The 19,413-nt window shown below is 44.5% G+C and overlaps 1 protein-coding gene across 3 annotated transcripts in view; it reads left to right on the top strand.

The window, feature by feature from the left end:
- MAF (MAF bZIP transcription factor) overlaps nucleotides 1-19,413 on the top strand; it is a 337,846-nt gene that overhangs the window by 78,453 nt on the left and 239,980 nt on the right. Inside the window, exon 3 of one of the 3 annotated variants that reach the window (XM_037816384.1) lies at nucleotides 11,742-11,872. The exons of the other annotated variants lie outside the window; for them this stretch is intronic. The gene's annotated coding sequence lies outside the window, so the exon portion shown is untranslated. Of the gene's footprint in view, nucleotides 1-11,741; nucleotides 11,873-19,413 lie in introns of those variants that run through there. 3 annotated transcript variants of the gene reach the window in all.

Below are 19,413 nucleotides of genomic sequence, written 5' to 3'. Positions count from 1 at the left end.
ATTCTCATTTAATTCTCACAGTGCTGTAAGATGAGGCTCTTGTTCTTTTCTCCAAGGTAAAGAAAGCAAAGGCTCAAAACACGCTGCGTAAGTGGCTGAACTGGGTTCGGTTGCTCACTGTCTAACCCCAAAGCCCGAGCTCCATCTGCAACATCATGCTTTCCAGGGTCCGGCGGAGGCATGCCATCAGCTGTAGGGTTTAAGTGCTTCCCTTGAGAGTGAGAAGGCTTATCACAGGTATGCTGGTTCCATTCTGCTTCATTCTGAAAAGGATTTCAAATGACTCGGCTTAAGTATGTTAATTCTGAGCTATGGCAAAATAGTCAAGTGTAGAAACCCAAACATAAGGTGAAAACTCACAGCTAGATATTTAATTTGATGTAATAGTTGAAAGAACATAAGTGGAAGGGCTCAAACTTTTATGAAAGCAGTGAGAACTGTAGAAATTTGGGGGACATTCATTGGTCTGTGCTATGTACCAGGTAAAATGTTATAGATTAAATGATTTCATTTGCTTATTAATAGTTGGCCTAATTCTAGAAGTGGCTTATGGAATATATAAACAAAATAATGGTTAGGATAACCAAAACGAAAAACAAGAGAATAGTGGAAAAAGCACATTATCAAAGGAGGCCAAGACCAGGGAGTAAACAAAACACAGAAGTGCAGGCCAAACAACTCTACACAGTTGCTCTGATTGAGCCATGCATTTGGCTCTGAGCTTCCTGGTGGCCAAAGTGTAAAGGAAAGCAGGGTCAGTCATTTAATTTTCCATGTCCAAGAAGAGAAAACAAACCAGTTTCCCTGGGAGCAAGGATGTAGAGGAGTTCACATTCTGGTGGGCAGAGGAAGAAAATAGTCACAAGGATACCCAAGGAGTGACCAAAAGAAGGCAGGTCCATTATGGAGATGTGTCCCAAAGGAAAGAGAAGGGATTTAAAGCAGAGGATTACAATTGCTGGGTAATTGTGATTTGAGAATTTGTGATTTACTTTAATTTTTCACTTAACATTTTTTATTATCAAATTTTAGAAAAGCTCTGGGAAAATGTAGACCCTTTTCCATAAAATTTGTAACTCATCTAAATTCCAGCAGCTTTGGGTTTGTGCCAGGTGTATCAGGGGATTTAATGAGGAATTTTAGCTGCTTATCATAGACTCTGGTCCATTGTACACCCTCAATAAAAATTTGTTAAGTGAATGAATAGAATTTTAAAAAGGTTTTGTTGACCAAAAAGAAACAGTGGGTGAATTTAATGAAATATTGGCAATTCTTTAGGCAAATTCAAAAATAATTGATTTCTGAATATATGTCATCCCTAAAGCAAGCCACTCTTCTCCACCACTTCATATCTTAAATCTGAATGTACCCATTACTACAATGTTAGAACTAGAAAGTGGTAGGTAGTTTACTGTTTTTTTAAATATTTTACCTCTATCCCATTGGTAAGAACAGATAGCATTTTAATCAACATGATTGAGGTATAATTGCACATATATTACAATGTACACAGTGTAAGTGTGCAGTTTGTTGAGTTTTCACGAGCAGATTAACCCAGGTAACTACCACCCTAAAAAAAGGATACAGAATATTTCCATCACCCCACAGAGATCCTTGGATCCGTTTGCAGTTAATTCCTCACCCCTCTCCTCCAGCAACCACTGATTGAGCTGATGGTTTTTGATCTGTTTTTCATCTGCTTCTTAAAGTTGAGATTTAAATGAAACTGAAGGTTTAAAAGTTTCAAGGCAACTCATTAAGTCTAAGCCCCATGTTACCGTGATGGGGAAACTGAGGCCAGCAGGCGTGTCCTAGGCTGGAGCAGTGCCCCTTCCACTATACTTGCTGCTGAACAGTTCTGGTAATTACAACCGAGGGATTCTTGGAGGGAAGTCAGCTGTGGGAGTAGGTGACACACATTTCATTTAAGTTAGAAACTGCAGTGATTGTGGAATGTATTCCAAAGTATTGAGAAAATGAGACCCTTAAACAAATGTTTGAAAGAAATGAATTTTGTTGAGAATAATACCTCATGGCCACTTCTCTCAAGTCCAAAGAGAGAAACAAATTAAGAGATGCCTTTCAAGCAGTTGGGGAAAAAGAATAAGAGAAAAAACAACCACAGAGTTCCTAATAAATATCTTGCCAATCCAATTATAACATTCAAATCAAAGGAGAAAAAAAAAATATGGTATCAAATATAATGAAAGCTTTCTGTTTCATCGAAAACAGTCTGCTTCTCATTGTCCACTGCCAAAAGGGATTTCAAAGTCAGCATTTATAGGAGGGGAAAAAATGCCATGTAAATCAAAGTGAAATAATCAACTTTTCTGATGGAAATGAGTGGAGTTATTTAATGTAATTTTGACATTCAGCATAATTCCAGCATCAACACTGAAGTTCGGGGATTGGGGTATGTTGGTAAGATATATAGTGAGAATCGACCAATCAGCAACATTGAAGTTTGGCTTTCAGTGTAACCTGGCCTAGTGCATTTTGAAGCAATATAAAGTCTTCTACTCAATTCACCAGCGGTGGACAGGCAGAGAAGACTGGTTCTAGTGCTGTGTAAGGGCACTTTCTGCTTAGTCAAACAAGAACCAGTCCACGATCATGATGTAGAATTTCTAAGATCATAGGAGATAAATCTTTTCTAACAGAATAAGTGGGTTCTCAGTAATTTGATCAGCAGCTGAGATCCTCCCCGATGTCCTCTGGAAAGTTGTAGCTTCCCACCCCCTCTGGTGTGTGAGAACCTAAAGCTTTCTGCAGGAGAGTCATCTGCCACCTACCAATGCTTGTGCCACCCTTAGTGAGACATCACAGAGATGGGACGTGCCCCTAGGTCTTCCCCGAGATCGTGCTCCGAGTACCGGGAGAGGCTAAGTGAAGAGTCCTTTGGGTCCCCTGTCTGCCTGGGACCCCTCAGCATCTTGAGGAGATAGATTCACAATCTCCACCCTCATATGAAGAGACTGCGGTTTAGAGGGAAGTGGGAGTGGGTGTCTGGGGGCAGTGAAGCTCACAGAGCAGGATTTTTTCCCTTCAGTAGAGAGAGATTGTGTTGCGGTTCACTTCTAATTACCGTAGTGGATCAACTAGTGTGCCCCTAAAATTCATGTCCACCGAGAACCTCTGAATGTGACCTTACTGGGAAATAGGATCTTTGCAGATGTGATTAGTTAATGATCTCAAGATGACACCATCCTGGATTTATAGTGAGCCTTAAACCCAATGACTGGTGTCCTTATAAGAAGAGGAGAGGACACACAGACACATGGAGACACACAGAAGAGGCCATATGAAGACAGAGGCAGAGAATGGAGTGATGTGTCTACGAGCCTAGGGACGCCAAGGGGTGCAGAAATCACCAGAAGCCAGGAGAAAGGTATGGAGGCACCTCAGAGCCTCCTGAAGAGGCCAGTCCAGCCAACTCCTTGATTTTGGACATGAAAGAACACACTTCTGCTGTTTAAAGCTACCCAGTTTGCCATGATTGGATGTGGCAGCCTTAGAGATATAAGAGAGTTACCATAACCTGGAAATCTGTTGTACAGACAGAGGTTCATCTAATCCCAAAAGACATATGCTACCTAGCAGAGGACAGTGCTTCGTGAAGACTATTCATACTGGTGGCAGCTGGGGCTATTTGTTCAAAGCTCTTTGGTCCCTCTTTCTCTCTAGTAGGATTGAGTGTCTGTATTAGTTTCCTGTGGCTGCTGTAACAAATTACCAAAAACTCAGTGGCTTAAAACAATGAAAAAATTATTCTCTCACAGTTCTGAAAGCCAGAAGCCCAACATCAAGCTGCTGGCAGGACCTCACTCCTTCTGAAAGCTCCAGGGCCAAATCCGTTCCTGGCCTCTCCCAGCTTCTGGTGGCTGCCAGCATTTCTTGGCTTGTAGCTACAACTCCTTCTGCCTCTGTTATGAGGACACTTGTGATGGCATTTAGGTCAATCCTGGATGAGCCAGGATAAGCCCCTCCTCTCAAGTCACTTGCTTTGCCATATAAGGTAATGTGCCGGTTTGGGTGTATTATGTCCCCAAAATGCCATGTTCTTTGATGTAATCTTGTGGCGACAGACGTTATCAGTGTTGATTAGATTGTAAGTCTTTGATAGAGTGTTTCCATGGAGATGTGACCCACCCAACTGTGGATAATAACTCTGATTGGATAATTTCCATGGAGGTGTGGCCCTGTCCATTAAACATGGGCCTTGATTAGCTTACTAGAGCACTATATAAGCTCAGACAGAAGGAGCGAGCTTGCCAATAGCCCAGAGGGACACTTTGAAGAATGCACAGAAGCTGAGAGAGGAGCTGCAGATGAGAGACAGTTTGAAGACAGCCGTTGAAAGCAGACTCTTGCTCCAGAGAAACTAAGAGAGGACAAACACCCCAAGAGCAACTGAGAGTGACATTTTGAAGAGGAGCTGCGGCCTAGAGAGGAACGTCCTGGAAGAAAGCCATTTTGAAACCAGAACTTGGAGTAGACGCCAGCCACATGCCTTCCCAGCTAACAGAGGTTTTCCAGATGCCATTGGCCATCTGCTAGTGAAGGTACCCGATGGCTGATGTGTTACCTTGGATACTTTATGACCTTAAGACTGTAACTGTGTAACCAAATAAACCCCCTTTATAAAACCAAACCATTTCTGGTGTTCTGCATTCTGGCAGCATTAGCAAACCAGAACATGTAATATGCACTCTTTTGCCAAATAAGGTACTACTCACAGCTTCCAGGATTGGGACAATTAGGCCCTCTGTGAGGGCCACAGTTCAGCCCATGCCAGGTGGTTTTGCAGTGCCCCTCACTTCAGTAGGTGGCACAGTCTTTAAGAGACAACACATGTTTCTGCTCACCCCTCTTGCATACCTGCCACTTGGCTGTGTGACACGTACATTCCAGGTAGTGGCTGCTCCTTCAGACTGGGACCAGAATGGAAGCTAAGAGGATTAGACCTGATCTGACCTACTTCTTGGAGTGGAGCTGTCGCAGCCAACCTGCAGAGTAGGGCATTGTCATAAATGCTTGTTATTATGTGGCCTGCACATTTTGGGTTCTTTGTTACTGCAGTGCAAGCTGACTAGTACAATGGGGATCCCAGATTGGCTGCATGTGCTTCCATAAAATCTTGGACATGATGGTCTCCCTGAAATATCTGTGACACCTTGTTTATCTGAGGAATGCTTCCTACCCTTCCTCCTCTAAAAAGGCTAGAAAAATCCAGATAGAGTCTTGGAAGTATGTTCCCATGCCTTATTTCCATGCATCTATCTTGCCCATAGACTCTCCTCAGAGTCAGGGATGGTGCTGATGTGTTTCTGTGTATCACATGCCTAAGGAAATGTCTCATGAATGAATTCGTAAAAGAATAAATGGGCAAATGACTAGAGCATCCACAAGTTCCAAGAGTAGGAAGAGAAGAAAGCACATTTACAGTGGGCTAGGATAGCATAATGGTTATACTCAAAGGCTCTGGAGCCAGAATCTCAGCTCTATCACTTACTAGGCTTGTGAACTTGGCCTGTTTTTTTGCTCTCTCTGTTTCAGTGTCCCTACATCCAAAATGGAAATACTAACAGCCTTCCTCTTATAGGGCTGGTGAGTAGTTGTCAATGAGTAAAGCAATTGAAATAGTGGCTGTCACCTCGTAAGCACTTTCTAAGCCAGGGGTCAGCAAAGTAGGGCCCTCGGGCCAAATCCAGCTTACAGCCTGTTTTCCTAAGGCCCACAACCTATTTTGTATGGCCCGTGAGCTAAGAATGACTTTTGTGTAAATCACTGAAAATAAATTTTAAAGGATAATATTTCATGACACAAATATTATAGGAAATTTAAATCTGAGTGTCCATAATAGTTTTATTGGAACACAGCATGCCCATTCATTGACATATTGTCTATGGCTGTTTATGTGCTACAATGGTGGAGTTGAGTAGTTGTGACAGAGACCACGTGTAGCCTGCTGTGATGGTTAGATTCATGCATCAACTTGGCCAGGTGATGGTGTCCAGGTGTCTGGTCAACCAAGCACTGGCCTAACCATTACTGCGAGGACATTTATGGCTCGTTAATAAACCAGAAGACTGGTTTATTAAATCATCAGTCAAGAGACTGCACCTGTGACTGATTACATCAACAAAGGGCATGTCTTCTGCAACGGGAGAATTCAACCAGCTCAATTTAATCCAATCAGTTGAAGACTTTTAAGGGAGAAAGAGAGAGAACCTTCACTTCTTCAGCTAGCCAGCAAAGCATTTCCTGAGGAGTTCATTGAACACTTTCATCGGAGTTGCCAGTTTACTGCCTGCCCTATGGAATTTGGACTCATGCATCCCCACAGTTGCGTGAGACACTTTTATAAAACCTTATATTTACAGATATCTCTTGTTGATTCTGTTTCCCTAGAGAACCCTAACTAACACACCTGCTAAGCCCAAAACATTTACTATCTGGCCCTTTACAGATAAAGTTTGCCAACCCTTGATCTAAACCATTACACCCTAGAGCCTTATTTAGCAAAGAAGTACATTTACCCAAGTACTGAAGCCAAGAGACCAGCAGGGCCTCCCGGGCGGCCAATTGGATGATGATTTCTGCAAAAAACACCAGGGATCAGTGGAATGTTTTCATCTGGGAGCAGGGGCAATAAGAGGTGGGAAAGTCATGCTTTTTTCATCCCCCCTTCCTTCATTTTCATCATCTGCATCCTTCGTTACTCTCAAGGTAGTGCCCAACCCCCAGATAAACAAATGAGTCAAGAGGCAACAAAAATAAATAGATGTTCAAAGAACAGAATTTGGAGATGACGTCTTCACGGCAGTCTGAGTTTTCTATGATGGACTGTGAAAAACTCAGAAGCTTCTTCTTTTCTGCTTCATTATCCCTTCCAATTAATTAATTAATTAATCCATTCTGTAGTTAATGTGCATGTATTTACTGAGAATGCGTTATATGCCATGGATTGTGCCAGGTACTGGGGCCTAAACGGTGAACAGGATAGCCTTGCTGGTCTGGACCTCAACAAATTCCTAGAGTCATGGCTACTTTACGCCCATATGGGGCCTTGTTGGAAAATTAGGTAAAGGCACCCCTTCCTGTGGGAAGCGTGCATGGCTTTGCAAGTGTAAGAAGAGCTGGATTTCAGCCCCATGCCCACCCTTGTCCCGTGACCTTACACAGTGCGCAACCAGCACAACTGTCCACGGCAGCATTGTGGGTCTCCTAGGAGGGTGTCTTCTAATGAGAGGCCAGTACATACAGCAGAGAAAACAGCCTTACAATAAGCCTTTTTTCTAGTTAGTATTTGTTTTAAATATGAGGACTCTGAGGCATGGAGAGAGGTCAGTTAATCCTTTGCCTGTTTCTGAAACTTCCTCTCTAAAGGAGAGAGAGAATTTATATGCCGCCATTTATGCCTTTTCAATATAGTCACTGGCATAACATTTTGGCGGCAGCACTAAATGACTTAAGAGAGTTGGGAAAAAGCGGAAAGATGTTTTTATTATTATTATTATTCAGAAGCTTTTATTTGGTCATATAAATCGTTACACTCACTTAAGTTTCTGCCTCAACCAAGACCAAGAATTACATCTACCAATATTCTCAGGCCCACTGCTATCATATAGAATCTTAAATTGTAAAAACAAACAAACAAAAAAACACCCACCATTGGGGGGATTTCTCAGCATTGGATGACCAGATTCTGGAAAAGCAAAACCTACTTTGTCATGGGGATGAATTTGCATGTGTGGTGGGCTTGCATATTAAAATAACACTGAATGTCATGGCCCAGAGCTGCTTCTCTTTCTACGGGTGTGTTTATTTTCATAGCCCTGCCATGTTATTAAATATGCTTGCATTTAGACGTCTCTACATGTTGAAGAGAAAACCCTCTCTATGTTAACCTCCTCCTTTGAAAACTAAATCTGTATGGAATTCTCTGTCTATATAGATGAAGGTAGATGTACAAAGCGTGTTATATAATACCACAGCAAGAAACCACTCTGTTAATAAAACTCAGGGAATTCCTGGTAGCAGCTGTGATAACAGAACACAGAGAGTGTCATGCAGGGAGAGTAATAAGGTACAGTAAAAGAATTTAGGTTGCATCTTTGAAACTCAAAAGTCTGCTGATGGCACTAGTGAGTGCCAGACAACCCCACCCTTTCCAGAAATTATAGCTGCCTAGAAGACTTTCTTAAGTCTCCTGTGTGTTATGTTTTTATCATAGGGAATTTTCCCAGACCACCACTTTCCAAAATGTAGCCTAACACTACCCTACAATTCCCTCGATTCCTTCCTTGCTCAATTTTTTTTCTACTGACTTATTACCATCTGACATGCTACATGTGTTAGTTAGCTATTGCTGCATAACAAATACCCCCAATAATTAGTGGTTCACAACAATGACATTTACTATCTTAAAACACATGGGCAAAGATGTTTGCTGGTTTGTTTTTCCTATACCCATGGTGCCCAGAACAGAGCCTGGCACATGGACAATACTCAAATATTTGTTGAAAGAATGAACAAAAATAGGGAGTGCTTCTTCTCCCCAGACAAGTCCTGCGTATGTCTTGTTTCCTTTCTTTCTTGGGTGTAAAAGAACTTGGAGAATTTTGAGTGTCAAGAGTCTGAGATGGTATAAATAGGTTGCTTTAGTAGCAATGTGGGAGGCAGAATAATGGTCCCAAAGCTGCCCAAACCCTAATCCCCAGAACCTGTAAATAGGATAATTTCCATCACAAGAGGGATTTTACAGATGTGATGAACTTAAGGATCCCAAGATGGGGAGAGTATCCTGGATTACCCAGGTGGGTCCCATGTGGAGTCTTTAAAAGCAGAGAACCCTTCCCAGGTGTGGTCAGAGGGAGGCGTGATGACAGAAGGAAGTCTGAGTGATGGAAGCACGAGAAGGATTGGATGTCCCATGTCAGGGTCTAGGTGCAGGGACTGCAGAGAGGCCTCCAGTTGCTGAGAAGAGAGCAGTCCCTGGCTAATGACCACCAAGCAAACAGGGGCCTCAGTCCTTCAACCACATGGAACTGAATTCTGCCAACACCTGAATGAGCAAGGAAACAGAGTCTCCCTAATGCCCCCAGAAAGGAACTCAGCCTGTCCCACCTTGATCATAGATCTGTGAGACCCTCGCTGGACTTCTCATGCCCACAATTTTAAGATAATAAATATGTCTGGCTTTAAGCCTCTAAGTTTGTGGTCATTTGTTACAGCAGCAATAGGAAACTAATACAGCACTGTTCAACAGCTCTAGATTCCTGTGTAGGGTACGCACGGGAGAAGGAAAAGCAGCAAAGACGTGTAGCCTTTGCTGTGACCACTGAAATGGCCCAAAGATCATAAATCTTGGGCCTTTTGAAAGAGCTGGATTTTTCAGGGATTATGGACTTTAGGCAAAGACATGGCGTTTTTATTAATACTCATCCACGAAGGATTAGAGACTCAGGATTGGATCTTTGCTCCTGATGAGATTTGGGGGAGGAAAAGTTCTTTCTTTGGAACTTGTTGTCTCAGGAAGAATGGTGCCCTTTTCCAGATCAACACGAAGAGAAGGCAGCCATGAGAAAGACATGCTATGCAAGAGGCGTTGGCTGTCCTTTGTTCTGCCCTGTTTAAATTTTTTTATGCTACCTTCTTATTAAAGTGCAACTTACATGCAGAAAAGAGCACAAATCAATGACTGGTCCAAAGTGAACGCGCCCAGGCAGCCAGCTCCTGGATTAGGCAATAGATCGTGACCAGCCACCCAGAAGCCCAGCCCCGGCCCAGCCATTCCCCCTTACCCCACCTGTAAGCTGTATCCCGACTTCCAACACCAAGGATTAGTTTTGCCAATTATTGCATTTCATAGAGACAATCACATAGAATGTTCTCTTTTGTATCTGGCTTCCTTCATTCATCAGGAAGTTTGTGAGATTCATTGAATGTTGACATAGCAATAGTTGGTGTATGCTTGTTCCTGAGCAGTAACTATATGAATATACCTCAATTTACTTAATCATTTTACTATTGGTGGACTTCTCAGTTGCTTCCGCTTTGAGACTATTGTAAATGGTGCAGCTGTGAACGTTCCTGCACCTGTCTTTTGGTGAACACTTTTTACATGCATTTCACTTGGACGTCTCCCTGGGCTGGTGTGGAGGGTAGGATTCCTGGGTCAAAAGCACCTTGTGTTATTCTGCTAGATACAGCAGGTCCAGGGCTAGGACCGCGTGGCTGAGTGAGGCGGGTCATGCCAATGGAGGGTCAGATCCCGTCTTTATCGAGAATTTTGATCCTTTGCTCATCATGGATTTCTTTGCCTCAATTTCAATTTTTGTAACCATTATGGTTTTGAATTTTGCCACCTCTGCAACTTTTGCACCCAATGCGAATGCCTCATTCGCCTCACCCTTGTCCGAGCCCTGAACATGTCTAAGAAGTGTCCTAAATGTTTCTGTGCCTGCATTCTCCACGTTTTGTGCCTGCAGGTCACAAAGGGGCCACTGTGGGGTGGGGTGGAGGTGGCAGTGCTGTGCCAGCTTGAGTGGACCATGGAGGATTTAAGTCTTCCAAGCTCATACCTGCACCTGCAGTGTTTCAAGGGGGCATTTTGTCTTATTTTCAAATAGGTTTTATTATTATTATTATTCAGAAAGAACTTTGCAATGTGGTCTGAGATTTGCTGGCCCAGGGGAAATCTTTCTGAGTTGGATTTTTAATTAATTTATTAATCATTGGGTTGGGAGGACTAGGCTCCCCTCCCAGACCTGCACTCTTGGATCCAGACTGTGAAAAAAGAGGTGCAGGGAAGTTGGTTAAACATCTGGCTGTGTGGAGGTACTGCAGATCCAAATGCTTGTCTCTAAAATTCCCCTTTCCTCCACTATTCCCAATCGCCCCTTTCCTATCTCTCTAACCGCCCCATCCCAGGGCTTATGTGAGCAGCTATCAGCTTGATAGGATGAGACTTCACAGGGCTTGGTTTATTGGATTTCAGTAAGCCAATCCTCTTCAGAAAAATTAGTCATCAGTTGGCCTCATTTACACGTGGGGAGCAGAACATTTTTAATGTTGTTACATATTAGTTGTCGGATGTTCTGGGCATAGCAGCGATGCTTGCGAATCGAGATGCATTTACTTCTGGGAGGCAGGGCACAGCTGGGGGTGGAAACTGAGGCTTCTCCATGGGATGATGGTGATTGATTTCACTAGGGGGAGATGGAACCATGCCTTGACAACTTCAGAACTGATTGAGCCTCTGGACCCATAAGGCTGGTTCTCAGTCTGTTTTCTGTGTCCCCAGAAGAAAAAAAAAAATTGCACTAAGGATGCAAGTCAGACCACATACAGAAAAATTCCTGTTTGCTTGGTTTGGCCAACAAGGGGTTCCACCTTCACATCTGTGTTCTGCTTAATTTCACGATGTAACTGCATCCTCATCACTGGATGCCCCCTAACCACCTGTTCCAGGGTTGGTGTTTGCCTCCTTTGTGATTCGGATTCCACCTTTGGGGCAGAACCTTGTGGCAGCTTCACACTGTTGGACCCACTTAGGGGGTACACAGACAACTCCACAAGAAAGCTGTTTAGTTCAGGGATAGCCTGGCCTTAACTCTAACCACTAGCCCGCCCCATCTCACCTCCACCTTCCACTCCTGGTCCCCTCTGCTGTTGGACTACGTGTAACACGTTCATGTGTAAAGCTTCTCATCACCGTTTCTCCGATTCTTCACAAGATCTCTCCAACTGGCCCTGTGCACTTCCTGATTCCTCATCTGATGATGAAGCCATGAAGCAGCCTCTGTAAACCTCCATGCCTGCTCCGTCTCCATCCTTCCCCTCTGCACAGAGCACCAACCACTGCTGGGGCCACGACAGCCCAGGAGAGCAGTTAGAAATATCAGATTGTGTTACTTTTGCATCTTTGTCAATACCATTTTGTTCTTGTTATGAAACAACTATATGTCTGTGTACTGGAGTGCATGTAAATTAAAATGTGGAAGCACCTTGTAATCCTCTCAGCCCCCCAACAGTTTGGTGTATGTTCTTCCATATCTTGTCTTATAATTTATTTATATAAGTGTAGATGAGTGTGTGTTTATATAGTCACTTAACCATATATCCGAGATATCATTTCATGTCAGTACATATAGATCTGCCTCATTCTTTTTAATGGCAGCAGTGAGTTGCATTGAAAGGGTATATCATACTTTGTTTATCCAATTAAAATCAGAGAATCTTAGAGCTCAGTTCATGCTTTCAGGCTGATGGATTCCCTCCACAGCATCTCCACTGGATGCTAGCCCAGCCCACACCGGGCTTGGGTTTCCTTGGGTACAGAAAGTTTTGATGGATCCTGGTCTCTGGGGTGGTGTGTTTATTTCTGCTGCTTTTGAATGGCTGGTGATTCAATTAAGACTAAGACAGATTTCCAGCCATGCCTGGGTCCAAGATATTTTAAAGACATGCAGTGTTTTAGGTAGGTAACCTGCAGAATCACCACCATGTAGACATCAGTGGTTCATCCTTAGCCCTCTGTTTTTCCCCTCTGCATCACCTCATCCACTTCCCTGACTTTATATCTGCTTTGGATTTGAAATAGAGCCACTTCCTGGGCACCTCCACCTTTGCCACGCACAGGTGAGCACCTTGGGCTCCCCATGTTCAAAACTGTCTCGTCCTCTTTCCTTCCAGCCTGCTCCTCCTCCTTCTCCTCCAGCATGCCAGGGAAGGAATTCTGCCTATCTGCTCCCCTCCTGAGATGCCAGCTTTCATCCTCTTTGGCTCTTTTTCCATCTACCCCATGCCCTACCTCCCAAACATTTCTGGGATGCCCACCTTCCCCTGTAGACCTGTCATCTCTCCTCTAATTCCCGCCATCTGCAAGAGCCTGACCAGAATCTTCCTCCACCCTCATCTCTCCAGCCTGCAGGATCCCGCTCTCCAAAAAACCATGTGACCACATCTCACCCAAACCCCCTCCTCTCCATCCCCTCCAGAGGAAATCACAAGGCCCTTGCCAGTGCAGGTAGCCTTCCGTACACTGACTCTCTGCCTTCCTTTCTACCCCCATCTTCTACTTTGTGAGAGTCTAACATCTGACTTCTCCTTGCCGTCCCCCTGGCCCTGTTGGCTCTTCTGTCTAGAGAGTCCTCCTCTGCTCTTTACATCCGAGGGGAAGTCGTCTGCTCTAAGGAGCCTCCTTGGGTCAGCTGGTCTAGATTAGGTACTTCTGTTCCACTCTCTAATAGGACAGCACCTCCCTCTATCGTCAACCATCCACATCACATGCATAATGGATAGTCAGTGCATATTGGATGCATGCATGGAAGGATGGGTTGAAGGAAGGATGGATGGATGGATGGAAGGAAGGAAAGAAGGAAGGATGGAAGGAAGGAAGAAATAAGGAAGGATGGAAGGATAAGTGGAAGGAAGTAAGGATGGATGGATGGATGGGTGAGTGGATGGAAGGATGGATGGAAGGATGAATGGAAGGATGGAAGGTTAAATGGAAGGAAGGAAGGAAAGAAGGATGGATGGATGGAAGGGTGTGTGAAAGATTCTGAATAGCTGCAGGTGCTTTTCTGGTTTCAAGCATCATTGGAGCAAAGATGGATGGTTTGAAGTAACTCATTCCTCCCTTTGGCTTCTTGGCACAAAGTTTCCTGCCATGAAAGACCAACAGGATAGTAGCAACATTGGAAGGAGAAGCGTTTCTGTCCTGGCTTTGCCAAGGCCGCCAAATTAGGTGCCTCTCCCGTGATAGTTAAGAGACTATTGATCCTCTTCATATGCTTCAGGGAAGGCTGATGAATGAAAGTGGGAGGGCAGCAGGGAGCCGTGCAAAGTTTAGTGGTGCCTCGGCCAGAGTGAAAGCACAGGACAAGGGAACTGACAACAGCCAAGATGCATTTCCCCTTGAAGGCTGCCTAACTTCAAGAATAATTGGTTCATTCGGTCTCTATTTAAATATTGTGATAAAATTAATAATAAAATGTTAATCATGGCCTACAGTGTTGAGAACTGCAACCTGCATCCCACATACCATGTCCGACCTGTTGGCGGCGTTGCTAATGGAACCCTTGGAGTAACCCTGTGAACTGGGGACAGCGACCATCACAGTCTTGTACGGATAGAGGGGGGCTCTGCTGGCTCCGTAACTTGTCCAGGGTCACCCAGCTGCTAAGTGGCAGAGCCAAGTTCCATTCCCAAGCAGCCTCAGAGCCTGCCTTCCCTCTACACCCAGTGGAGAGGGCACCTAATATACCTTGTCACCCAAAGTGAGATGTTTTCCTGGGTGCTGGTCTCCCCAAGCCCTCCCAGCAGGTGTCATTTGTTCCATTACATTGAAGGGGAAGCAGGTTCAGAAGGCCAGGCGGGACTCACCTGAGGCTCCCAAATGGGGAAGTGGCAGAGCAGAGACGGAGCCCAGCTCTCTCTGGAATGGGCAGGACGACTGATCTGTGGGTGTCAGGGCCGGGCGCACCAATGTGCCACCCCAGGCCTCTAGGGACAGATGCTTAAGTCCTACAACTGTGACTCTCAACTTACGATGCACATGCCTCACCCACTGATTTCTAACTACGTCTCTCTGGATAAGTGAATTGATGGGATGTCTAATTTCCTTGTACCTTCTCAATCTGAGCCCTGTGAGCAAAGGACCTTATCCCCTGCACTGAAAGATTCTCATTTAGCGTGTGGTCTGGGAAGTTTCATCTGTAGGAAAAGAGGAGAGCGGATTCATCTACCATCAGGAACAAGGCAGGAGAGGGCATGAAAGCCATCCGAGATCCCAAGTGATCTGGAGGTGCTCCAAAGCCTCCCGGCGTCTTCTCCAAGGATGAGGTCTTTTGAATCTAAGGACTATTGGGTCAGTGTAGACGGTGAGCCATATTTTTATCTGCCTTCCCTTCACATTAACCTTTTGTATCTTGAGTAATAAAATAGTATTTCCCCCCAAAGGGTGCATTGCGAATTATTCATGTCTTTAGAGTAGATGCAAATGGATAAAAAGGGTTTCTTCCTTCAAAAGTAATTTCACAGTTGCTCCTGAACAGAGAAAATGCCTGCTTTTATTCAGTCAAGGACTTTTTAATTGAGGTAGAGCATAACTAGAGTGTGCAATACTTCTGAGCATAAAAGTGCAGGGGAGTTTTACACACACACACACACACACACACACACACACACATCCGTGTATCCACCACTCAGCTCAAAACACTGGGCCTTCCCATTACCCCAGAAGGAGCCCTCATGCCCCTTCCCAGTCAACAACTGCCACCCCAATGACATTCTCCCAGCTTCTATCACACAGATTTGTTTTGCTTTTGAACGTCTTATAAAGGTAATCACTCAGGATGCACCTTTTATGCTGGCTCGTCATTACAGACATGTCCTTCATCTTGAAAGCTGGAGATTCTATAACCAAATGCTCCATGTTTTAAAGGTCTTAGTGCAAGCATTTGAAACAATGTTTTGGAGAGATTTTAACAGACATTCTTTGCAAAAAGGAGAGGAGTCTTAAGTCTTTTTTTTTTTTTTTTTTTTTACTCACCAAATGGAAAGCATTGGATTAATCTGTACCAAATCTGGGTGGCATATTTAGGATAGACTGCTTAAATTTGCTAACTGGTCTACTCAAATTTCATGGTGTGGGAGGCTGAGGGGCCCCTCAAAGAGTCAGTCTGATGACTCTGGAGTAGTTACAAGCATCGATTTGTGATAAGGCTGCTCTAGCCCACCCACTTTGAGTAGCAAAAAGATGTATTTATCTTAGGTTAGTTAACAAGCCTTCTAAATGATGTTGTAGAGGATCACTTGTGGCCAAACGAACTTTAGAAGTAACTTGTGCCTTATCTCCATCTTGGAGATTTATAAGGCTCAAAATCCTGCCGTTAAGATAACTATTCAACTTGGTTGAACCAGTGTTAACCACACATCTTTGTCCACAGAACCTGCTGATCCTGATTCTGGAGAATCTTTTCCATCTCACAGTGCTCATGTTTCCTTTAACCTAGGTACCAAAAGCCAGCAGAATGGAAACCAGTCTTTGGGTGAAAATTTTTTATGCTTGCATTTTAGCCCTGATAAACACATGGATCCCATGCATATTTTCTCAGATTATCCTGGGATTAAAACAAACTATTTAAATTATCAAGGCTAATCTAATGTCAACTTCACAGCTTTTTCAAAATATGAGTGGAAAAATCCATTTTGGACAAGTTTATTTCATGCAAACTTCATTTTTCTTATTCTGCAGCTAATTATTTCGAGTTACCAGGGAACCAGAAACACTTTTCCATAACTGCACTTCTGCCTCAAAAACATCAAGAGAGATGAGCCCAAAATGGAACTAGAGGCCCCTGATCTGGCAGGGGAAGGTCATGGGTGAGCAGAGAAGTGATAGTTATCAGGGAGTCATCCGAGACTCTTTATAATCAGTGTTTATTATCTCTTTTTGACCTTTTCCTTTCTCTACAATGTATGTTGGCTCGATCAATAAATGCTTCCAGAATTCCTCCCCATTATCCACAGTGGCCAAGATTTCCTGTCTGCAGGAATCCTATATAGTTTCATCAGTTAAGAATCTATCCCATTACTGGATAGACATTTTATTAGTTTTTCAGAAGAAGTTGTTTCTGATAATTTGCTAATTCATTCATACCCTTTCTGCCAGACACTGGCCTTCCACAGACTTGTTTTCAGCTTAATTTTGCTTGGCCAGACATGGAGCCCTCTGTGTGCTTCTTTTAGTTGTATTAAGTCCTTTTCAGGGAGGGAAGGTTCAAGAGGGAACTGACAGATCTTACTGTGCAAAGGAGACACACTGCAAGTTTAATGGTGCTTTTGAATGACCTGAACTAAACAATTTCAAGAGAGATTTAAAAAAAATGAAGCCCTATTCATAAACAGTGTTGTCTGAGATTGTCAGCCTATCTGTGCTCATGAACTAAATTAATCATTCAACATATATAATCGGCACACATTTATAGCTCTTTTATTATGTGCTGGGTTTGGAGAGGAATTCTCAGAAAGATAAATTGCAGTTCTGGTCCTCAAAGAATTTACAGCTGAGTTGGAGAATCAGAGTACGTATGTAAAAGAAACATGCAGTCATAAAGTGGTAACACACAGATGGAGATGTTGATGGAGAGGGCAGGGCTTATTGCCTGCCAATCACTGTCTCCAGCACTAACAGTGTATTAGCTCATTTATTCCCCATCAACCATATGGGACAGGTATTATTATTATTGTTTAAATATGAGGAAACTGAGGCACAGAGCAATTAAAAGGTTTTCCCAGAATCCCACAGCTAGCTGGTAGCTGGGGTGGGATTTGGACACAGTCTTTGAAGAAAAGAGCATCGCTCCTAGAGGAAACCAGCTTTTCTTGAGTGTCTCCAAATCTCATGCTAAATTCTTTCACGTGTTCTCAGATTTAATTTTCGTAAAAGCCTCATAAAGTGAAGAAGACTTAGCTCCATTTTTATAGATAAGAAATTGAGACTGGAGAAAGTGAAATTGCTTTCCCAGGGTCATGGTGGGTATACGTGACAGATCCAAATTCAAATCCAGGCCTGCTGTATTCTAAATCCTGTTTGGTTGCACCATGCATGCTGGCTCTGTTGGGCCAAAGCTATGAGTTCTTTCTCTGGTAAGTAGCTTTTTACAAAAATACATTTGTGCATACACACACGTGGACATGCAGACACAAATGCACATGCACACACGTCAATGCACACCCATGTACATGCACACACAGACACACCCACACAGCTGCTCCCTCTCCAACTTCCAAGTGATGTCACAAAGGGGCGATGGTGGGTGGTCCTCAGCCCAGCCCCTCTGTGGAGACCTTAGCCCAAGGCATTCATCGTAGACTACTGGCCCAGTCACCCAGATTCCTGGTGGCCCCCATTTTGAAGCTAAGGGCTCACCCCTGCACTTCCCACCAGAACAGGGACCAAAAGCTATTAAAGGCGAGCCTGGCTGACCCAGGGACGAGGACGTATGGCAGCCAGAAGGGCTGAGTCACCCTGGAGGTCCTTGGCAGACACTTGGCTCCACCCCTTCCAAGCCACCGCGGGTCCAGGACACTTGAGTGACTTAGCGGGAGCTCATGAGAGGAGAAGAGAAGGTGGCTGATGTAGTCACACGTTCAGAGGCTGATCTCAGGAATTACAAGCAACTCTGCCACACCACCCCCCACCGCCAGTTGCCCAATGAGATCAGGATACACTTAGGGCTCAGGGGACCGGGGATCTCGTCCCAGCTCTCCTGCTCACTTGATAAGTGACCTAAGGTGAGGCCCTTAAACCTCCCCGAGTGTAAAAATGGGATGTCAGGCGATTAAATGAGGTCGTGAGTGAAAACTGCCAGGGGGAACGATGCCGAGCGCCGGCTGGTTGCTATTTCGGGCTGAGCCTTCTCATCTCAACTACCTCCCACCCAACGTGCCACTTCCATCCCGAGGGCCACTGAAATTTGTCAAGATGGCCGCTGCTCCATGAGGGTAACTCACATTTCCTGCTTTGCTGCCCAAGAGCCAGTCAAGAGCCAGAGATCACAAAAGGGGAAGATAAGCAGGTCTTTGTGTCTGTCTTACAAAAACAACAACAATAATAAATTTTAAAAACTTGCACGTGTTGGAGATCTGATTCTTCTGTGAGGTCCCCAAGACTTCCCGACTCGTCTCGCCTCAAATCATGCTGGGCTGTGCCCCTCTCTACCCTGGCCACAATGACCTACTTTGAATTTGATGAGCCCCATAACCTCCATCTTCTAGTAGGTTCCTTGCAGCTGCTCCTGCCTCTGCTACAACAGGGAGAATGCCTGTTTGCATTTGCAGGTATCCCTTCCTCCGAGAAGCCCGTCTTGACCCTCACGGTCTGGCCACTGCTGACCACCACCTGCTCTCTTGACACTGGACACCTCTTCTTCACGCAACTTGACGTTCATTGAATGTTGCTGCCCCATCTGTGTATATGCTCCATGAAAGCAGGGGCAGGGGGCTTTTCTTTTCCCTTCCCACCCCTCCCCCTTCTCCCATCACCGTATCCCTTCTGTCTTTGTAATGTTTGCACATGGAAGCCCTTTGCGGATGTGCACTTGTTGGTCAAAGAGAGAAGGAAGGCAAGTCCTGTTCAGCCTGGAACTGACTGTGAGAAGTTGACGTCCCCCCCCTTCTGCCCCTCACTCCATAATGAGGAGGCAGCTTTGCCTGGCAGGTGCTGGCAGCCTTCGGATGGTCTCGTCTGCCGCCACCCCATCTGGGATCCTGGGGAAGGACCATGCTGTGAGTGAGGCCGTGTGGAAAGGAGCACAGAGAGTGTTAGGATGCATGGGAAGGAGCGGGTGGTGACTGAGCTGATGGACAACTCCTTTAGTAATGGACTGGAGACTTCCCCAT

This window comes from Choloepus didactylus, chromosome 22 (assembly GCF_015220235.1).
Source record: "Choloepus didactylus isolate mChoDid1 chromosome 22, mChoDid1.pri, whole genome shotgun sequence".
Lineage (NCBI taxonomy): Eukaryota > Metazoa > Chordata > Mammalia > Pilosa > Megalonychidae > Choloepus > Choloepus didactylus.
This window is presented reverse-complemented; position numbering and strand designations above follow the sequence as displayed.